The following is an 8,529-nucleotide window of genomic DNA, read 5'->3' as shown; positions in this document are numbered from 1 at the left end:
TTTACACATGTTATATTTCCTGTAAATACATTTCCTATTAAATACTCTGTATTATATTTTTTCCAAACTCTTCCTGTTTGCTCATATAGAGAAAGGGAATAGTTACATACCTGAATCGGAGTCTCAGGGACTCTTCACCTTAGTCAAATTGTGCCTTGGTGATCATTTATCTATTCCTCTTTCTTTCCTTGTTTTTAAACCTTAGTATGGTTACTTCAGAAGCCCCAGTCAGCATGTTTGAGTGTATCATCTTGCTGAAGGTGAAGCTCTGAGACCTCTTGGTTTTCTTTTTAAAAAAGATACTTTTAGTGCAGGGAAAACAATCATTCCAATGCCTATACCCAATAATTTAATCCCACTTTAAAAATGTGTAATATTCATGCGTCTCTGATCAGTGGCTTCCAAGAAAGCCATATAAAAACTCTGTTCCAGAAGCCTCATGTGTTCAGATGCACATAAGGATAATTTTCTGCTCCTAGCGTTCTCGCTGATTTAAACGGAGAGGGGTCACTCTGTGAGAAAACTATTCTTTCCGTTGAAATTAATTGGGAGACTTGCTCCAGGGACAGGGATCTACTGAGTAGGCTGCAGGATCAGGGCCATGCTATCAGCTGCTGCAACCTAAGGCTGCAATTAAATGGTTTTAGCGTTCGACTAAATTTTATACGGCAACAAACTGATGAGAAGGATGAAACAAAACATTTTGGGTGCCTTTCTCGGATCCCGGAGGCATCCTAGGGCAAGACCTCACCCCATCACTGCCAGCTCCTGCTTCCGAGCATCAACAGACCTTCCCCCTTTCCTTCCTATTATTTTCAAACTGTGGGTTAACAAGTGGGAATTCTCCTATTTTTTAAATCAGGAAGCCTACAAATAGACAGGCATACCGGTGTTCCGCCAGTGTGGTGCAGTGGTTAAGAGCGGTAGTCTCATAATCTGGTGAACCGGGTTCGCATCCCCGCTCCTCCACATGCAGAAAATAAAAGGTCGGCTATACTTTTGGCAGCTTACAGATCTTGTTAGCCTGGAACTTAACCAAACCATGCTGCTTCAAAAGCAGCAATCTATTTTGTAGCCATCCCTACTTTAACCAGGGGGAGACTCCTAAAGCTATAAACCGGCAGCTAAATTGGAAATAAACCTCTGTTAATGCTGTTGCATTGTACACTTTGCATACGATTAAAACCTTTCTTGAGAAAAGATACACAGCAATATTAAGCATTGTGTATAGTGAAAAGCAGCATTAATTACTAGCTCCTCTTGATTGCATTTAATGTTGAAAATCATGATTATTATTATTTTTAGAAGTTTACTTTAACTGTTACTGGGGGAAACAGTTGTTTCATTGTGTTTCTTTTACTATATAATGAATGGATTCATGGCTTGTAAAATGTTAGCTTTCATGAAAAAGCAGCTCTTGCACAGAACATTTCAAACGTAAAAATCTGAGAGAATGGGAAAGAGATTTCACGTAAAACATTGTTGACTTTATGCTACTCTTTTAAAAATAATAATGAATGTGTACAATTTAATGAACTCTTCCATGCTGGGTATAAGTGGCTTTGTATATCTTTTATATTTTCAATAAAGATTACTCCAGTATTCTAAGTTGCATATAAAAATGTTTTCCTGGTTTCTCCTTGCTCAATCATTGCTGCGATAACTTCTAGCAAAGCCAAGGCATACTGGTAACGTGAGAAACTCCCTAAACGTTTTAAGGTAGCAAAGCTTAACTTAAGACACAGAGTTGCAAAGTCTTCCGCACATAAGTGGAATTTCCTAAGGAACACTTCCCCAAGATGTTTTGATACACAACTGCCATCAGTCCCAATTAAGGGCAGGTGAATCTTGTCCGTTTTGGTTTCTCGCCACGTCCCATCCCCACGTCACTATAAAGTTCCGTTCTTGATATTTCCACATCGGCGTGCGAATTTTTCCAAGGAAGTCTTCATGAAAACTCACCAGCCTCTTAGCGTTAATTTCTCTTCATATCCGGTCTCCTGTGGTTTGTGTGCCATTCTCCTTAACATACACATTTATTTCCCCTAAAATAGTGTGTTTTTGGATGTTTTCAACAATGCATGCATTTTACGTGGCTGGAAAACACTTGCAAACATTCAAATTTCAAAGGATGGCTGTGTTTTGGTTCTTGTTCAGGAAAGTGCTGATTAGGCAAGTCTGCTTTAAGATGTGAAACAAAATGAATTTCCTCTCCTGAACGGTTGAGGGTATATAGCAGGGGTAGGCAACCTAAGGCCCGTGGGCTGGATGCGGCCCAATCGCCTTCTCAATCCGGCCCACGGATGGTCCAGGAATCAGCATGTTTTTACTGACGGTGTATTTTATTTAAAATGCATCTCTTGGTTATTTGTGGGGCCTGCCTGGTGTTTTTACATGAGTAGAATGTGTGCTTTTATTTAAAATGCATCTCTGGGTTATTTGTGGGGCATAGGAATTCATTCATTTTTTCCCCTCTCCAAAATATAGTCTGGCGCCCCATCCCCCATCCCCATGCCATGGTCTGAGGGACGGTGGACTGGCCCACAGCTGAAAAAGGTTGCTGACCCCTGGTATATAGGCACTGTAGAGTTGCTTCACGAATTCATCAGGATTTCTAAATGCTGATACCGAGGTTCTGGCAGCAGCTCTGAAAACCATGGTTCTAAATTGCATGGGGAATCCTCAACCCCTCCATTGCATGTTTACTTAATTTAAAATAAGAGTGCCTGCTGAGGGCTTGTCTTGCACTTGAAGCTCTGTGCAGTCCTAGAAAGATTTTGTGTGCTTTATAAACAACAGCTAGCAAAAGCCCACTTCTATGTGACTTCATGATTGAGTCTTTTTGGAGCCTCGGCCTAATCCCCCTTTGTCTCCCTGGCCCACAGACCTCTATCTCACAAACTTCCATGGTCTTTTTACTTCTCCCATGTCTATCCAGTATGAAGTTTTGGCCTGGCTCTGCTTTCTCCTTAGGTCTCCCCATCTTTGTCCCAACCACACATTTTACCCTCAGGTTCTTTGCCCCATTTCCCTTAGCTGCTGGTTTTGGCCAAGGCTTATCCAAGATGTTTTGGCACCTGTTATAGGTAGGTAGCCGTGTTGGTCTGCCATAGTCAAAACAAAATAAAATAAAAAATTCCTTCCAGTAGCACCTTAGAGACCAACTAAGTTAGTTCTTGGTATGAGCTTTTGTGTGCATGCACACGAAAGCTCATACCAATAACTAACTTAGTTGGTCTCTAAGGTGCTACTGGAAGGAATTTTTTATTTTATTTTGTTTTGGTTTTGGCACCTGAAGTCGAAATCAATATGGACCACTACAATGCGCTCTATGTGGGGTTACCCTTGAAGGTGACTAGGAAACTACAATTAATCCAGAATGCGGCAGCTAGACTGGTGACTGGGAGCGGCTGCCGAGACCATATAACACCGGTCCTGAAAGACCTACATTGGCTCCCAGTACGTTTCTGAGCACAATTCAAAGTGTTGGTGCTGACCTTTAAAGCCCTAAATGGCCTCAGCCCTGTATACCTGAAGGAGTGTATCCACCCCCATTGTTCAGCTTGGACACTGAGGTCCAGCTCCAAGGGCCTTCTGGCAGTTCCCTCCCTGTGAGAAGTGAGGTTACAGGGAACCAGGCAGATGGCCTTCTCAGTAGTGGCACCCTCCCATCAGATGTCAAAGAAATACTGTAAACACTTTTAGAAGACATCTGAAGGCAGCCCTGTTTAGGGATGTTTTTAATGTTTGATGTTTTAACGTGTTTTTAATATCCTGTTGGAAGCTGCCCAGAGTGGCTGGTGAGGCCAGCCAGATGGGCGGGGGTATAAGTAAAAAAATTATTATTATTATTATTAGTGCCCCACAAAGTGGTGCCTCCCCCAGCCCGGGAATAAGGGGTGAGTGAAGATCTACACCAGCAACAAGGTGGGGAAGGAGACCAGCACTTTCTCTTCACCAAAACGCTCTGTAGAGGTGGCATTGGATGGTTGCTAAGGAGGTGGAGGCAGAAGGAGCAGCAGTGGTCAATGCATTCCTCGGAGGCAGGATCTGCTGCCCCTGTGGATCCTGCCGCCTGAGGCAGTTGCCTCACTTTGCCTCATGGGTGAGCCGGCCCAGATCCCAGCAGTGCTGTTGCCCAGCCGGTTTCTCCTACTTGTGCAGTCTCACTGAACAACCGTCTCCTTCAACTCCCAGTTCCCCACCTCCCCTGCAAAAGAGCACCCTGTTTCAGGGAGCTGAATTTCACATACTGATTTCGACCAGCCAACCCAATCGCCGTTTGTGTAATCCTTAGGAAATCACGGTGGTGTACTTGAGGCAGAGATAAATTTCCTTATTGGGTGCTGGTGCCGATTCCTTGCCGAATTGCTAGGCAACAGCTCTCGGCAGGACCGCTGACAGCACCCATAATCCCCTGCATGTGAATTTCCAAACTTAATTCCACTTCCCTTGGTTCCAAGCCAAAGGTCGTAGCATTTCGCCGCAGCCAAAGCAATTAGCAAGGAGCTGCTTCCTCACGCGGCTGAATTACAGTAAGCGAGAAATGAAGCATTACCATATCGACCCCTTGGCAACACTTAACCGATCTAAGTAGAACGGCCATTAGATATATCTTTCCTGAGGCTCCTAAGCTTTCTCAGTATCTTGTTTCATTCAATGAAAGGCAATACTGAAACAAGCCGGGCAAAATAATTATTACTCATTGTTTAATATACATGGGGCTTCCTCCCTCCTCCCCATAGCGCTGAAAAGCTCAGTACATACATGGTGGAATGCCCCGGAAAGGGAGAGAGATCTGCCATGATGCTTACAAATGAAGAAGACGAAACACACGAGGGAAGGGACTGAGGGAGAAAGCAGTGAAGGGAGATCTTCAAGGCCAGAATAAAGGGGTGAGCTATTTCCTGTGTTGCTGGGGGCTGGACAAGATGTCCTTCAGGACCCTCTCTGACCCTACAATGCTATGATTATATTATTCTAGGTCATTTACTAAAAGGCCACGCAAACCGCCAAGCGAGCAGCAAGAAAAGCAGGCATATAAACCTCAACATTATACCTGTGGAACTAGTAATTTGGCATTGATGTGGTCTAGAGCCAGTGTGGTGTAGTGGTTAAGAGCAGTAGACTCGTAATCTGGTGAACCAGGTTTGCTTCCCTGCTCCTCCACATGCAGCTGCTGGGTGACCTTGGGCTAGTCACACTTCTTTGAAGTCTCTCAGCCCCACTCACCTCACAGAGTGTTTGTTGTGCGGGAGGAAGGGAAAGGAGATTTTTAGCCGCTTTGAGACTCCTTTGGGTAGTGATAAAGCAGGATATCAAATCCAAACTCTTCTTCTTCTTCTTCTTCTTCTTCTTCTTCTTCTTCTTCTTCTTCTTCTTCTTCTTCTAGTGTGCTAAGTTTCAAGCCAATCCTGATCAGAACCTCCACCACCAGTTAAAGGCAGTTAAAATGTGCTGAAAATCGACACATTTACTTTATGTGAATGGGCACATCGATTTGGGCAAAAGCGAGCGATGTCTGTTAATCGAGCTTGTCAAAGAAATCTCACTTTCACTGATGTGGGCATGCTCCGAGCCGCGGCTCAGGCGTTATGATGGTTTTCCTGACCCATGAAAGACCCACGACAAAATTAGGCAGTGTGTGCGCAGATCGATGCCGACGTGAAAATATGTGCAAAATGTAATAAATGGAAATTTCCTGCCGAGTTATTTGCTTTGTTCATATGCAGACATGACTGATAAACTTCCATTCCCATTGACTCGTGCATCTAGATTTAGTTGCATATGTCTGAAGTGTGCAGAGCAAAAAGCAGTGCCTATCTCCTGTGTGGAAGTTAGGAGGTCCATGTGATTGGGGGACACCCCCCCCTCAATTATGCCAGTGCTTGTGTGTTGGGCTTCCTTTTCACACAAGCACCACATGCAAAATATGTTGGGGGGCAGCCTCCGTCGTCCCCCTTCGCTCCCTACAAGCAAGCCATGCGTGAATGACAGGAGTCTTCTGTCTATTGAATGGAAGATGCGCCAAAATTAAACCAACAACTGTCTACATACAAATTCCAGTTTTGCTGTAGCAATGTTCCTTACCATGGCTTTGTTGTTGTTGTTGTTTTTTAATGGCAGTTTTTGAGAAATACAATTTGAGTAACTTACAAACAAATATATATATATATATATATATATATATATATATATATATATATAGGGGCAGTCAAAAGAGGAAAGGGGAACATGGGTTAAATGTGTTTTGGACCATATAAACTGTTGATACAAATATTCTGGACGGCTGACAATGCTACGTATTTCTCAAGAAAAGCCAAACGAGGTTCTATTCCTCTCTGTGCTCAAACGAAAACAGTTAACAGTAATAATCCATCCGTTGTTATATGGAAGACAATTACTTCTTCCAGTGTCAAAGCACCAAGTGCTTGGCTGCCTCACTGCACTCAGGACCTGTACTTCATGGCCTGATGGTGAATTCAAAATAGTTGGAATCAGTGTTATTTTTGTAGAAAAAGAGGAGCTGGAACTCACCAAGAATGTCTCCCTTGTTCTCTTGGAATGGCAATGATGCCCACCTGAGAGGTGCCGGAATTGAGTTTCGGTGAGTTCCGGCTGGAAAAAAAACCTGGTTGGAATGTAATTTAACAAAAGATGCTGAACTTCTTAAATGTAGTGCGCATTCCATGACGAAGAACAAGACTTCACCATATAAGGGGCCTACAAAGAGGTAAAGTAAAGGTAAAGGGACCCCTGACCATCAGGTCCAGTCGTGTCCGACTCTGGGGTTGCGGTGCTCATCTCGCTCTATAGGCCAAGGGAGCCGGTGTTTGTCTGCAGGCAGCTTCCGGGTCATGTGGCCAGCATGACAAAGCCGCTTCTGGCGAACCAGAGCAGCGCACAGAAACGTCATTTACCTTCCCGCTGGAGTGGTACCTATTTATCTACTTGCACTTTGACTTGCTTTCAAACTGCTAGGTGGGCAGGAGCAGGGACCAAGCAACGGGAGCTCACCCCGTGGCAGGGATTCGAACCGCCAACCGCCAATCAGCAAGCCCTAGACTCTGTGGTTTAACCCACAGCGCCACCTGGGTCCCTCTACAATGAGGTAGCTAGTCTTAAAGATAAATTATAACCAACATTCCACGAGCTTTCTGCAAGTTTCATTGTTATATTGTCTCCTCTGTCTTGACCCTGGAAGAGCCCCGAATCGCCATAATACGGCTTTAAGACCAATGCATTCTGGACAGGCTGGCGATGGAACTGTGTCTTGTCACAAAAATATTGCAAGAAATCAGATCTGGAACAAAACAGGAAATTGTTCAGGAAACATGGGAATGCAAACAGCTAACAGTGGTGTTGTGCGGGTGCCACATAAAAAATGATGGCGGCAAAGGATGGCGATTGCCCCCCCAAAGGGATTGTGTGGGGAAATCCCACTGTGACGGGAAATTTGCCTTCCGTAAGTCGGCGACAGATCTTCAACCTCACAAGGAATATAGGGATTTGAGTTTTGTAGGAAGTTGGAAAGTGGTCCACTTCAACCATAGGACAATATGTAAGAAATTAAATTTCTGTTATGATGAAACATCAGACATTAATGTTTAGTTATGGATACGTTTGCCAGAGACAACTGTCGCCTTTTGAAACTCTGCAACTCAAGTGTCTGTTTGTTTTCAAAATATAGGAGTGTAAAGTTTACCAGCGGCACAATTTTTATTAAATACATATATTTAAAGGATCAGTAGATCATATATTAAATATTTTAAATTATTTGGGGGAAGGTAACAGATGCTTAGGCCACAATTAATGACATTTTTAAAAAAATGTTATCGGTGATATCTCTTCTACTCCTCCCACCCATTATTTACAGAAGTGGCACTTGAAAGTATAATTCTTATATTTTCCCCCCAGTTCCACTTAATAAAGTGTAACCAAATGACCCTTAGTCCATTTTTAACCATAGCAAAACTTGCTTGATTTTCACAGTTATTGCGGCTACTGAAATCAAAGTACCAAGCAATTCATTTAGCCCAATGTTTGTTGAGGCAAATTAACAATAATTTAAGTCGTATGTACATGTAGTATTTCAGTAATGTGGCAATGGGAGATTGAGGGCTGACCACCAGCCTGCTGAGGGAAGCAGCTCAGAGCCAGGTATCAAACATCTAAATTGATGGAAAGCTTGCGTGTTGAACATTGGCTGAAGTAACAGAATAGCACTGATACCTGCTCAGTATTCAGTGTCCAAATATGTTCCCAAAATATTTACCCCCTTTCCCCTCCACCATAGGAAATAATACATCCAGTCGATATTTTATTGTTGAGATGCAAACTATATTCAGACATTTGCCTGAATAGAAACCGTGAACAGAGACAACATCCCTAGGCACATGTACTTTGAGAAGAGGGCTTTTTAAGTGTGTTCCCTTGAATGCACTGAGAAATGTTCCCTCTGGTCAGGAACCCTGAGAAGTCAGGTTTTCTTGCACACAGGTTTCCAGGTGCATTCACCTTCCTGACATT

Source organism: Lacerta agilis, chromosome 5, assembly GCF_009819535.1.
Source record: "Lacerta agilis isolate rLacAgi1 chromosome 5, rLacAgi1.pri, whole genome shotgun sequence".
Lineage (NCBI taxonomy): Eukaryota > Metazoa > Chordata > Lepidosauria > Squamata > Lacertidae > Lacerta > Lacerta agilis.
This window is presented reverse-complemented; position numbering follows the sequence as displayed.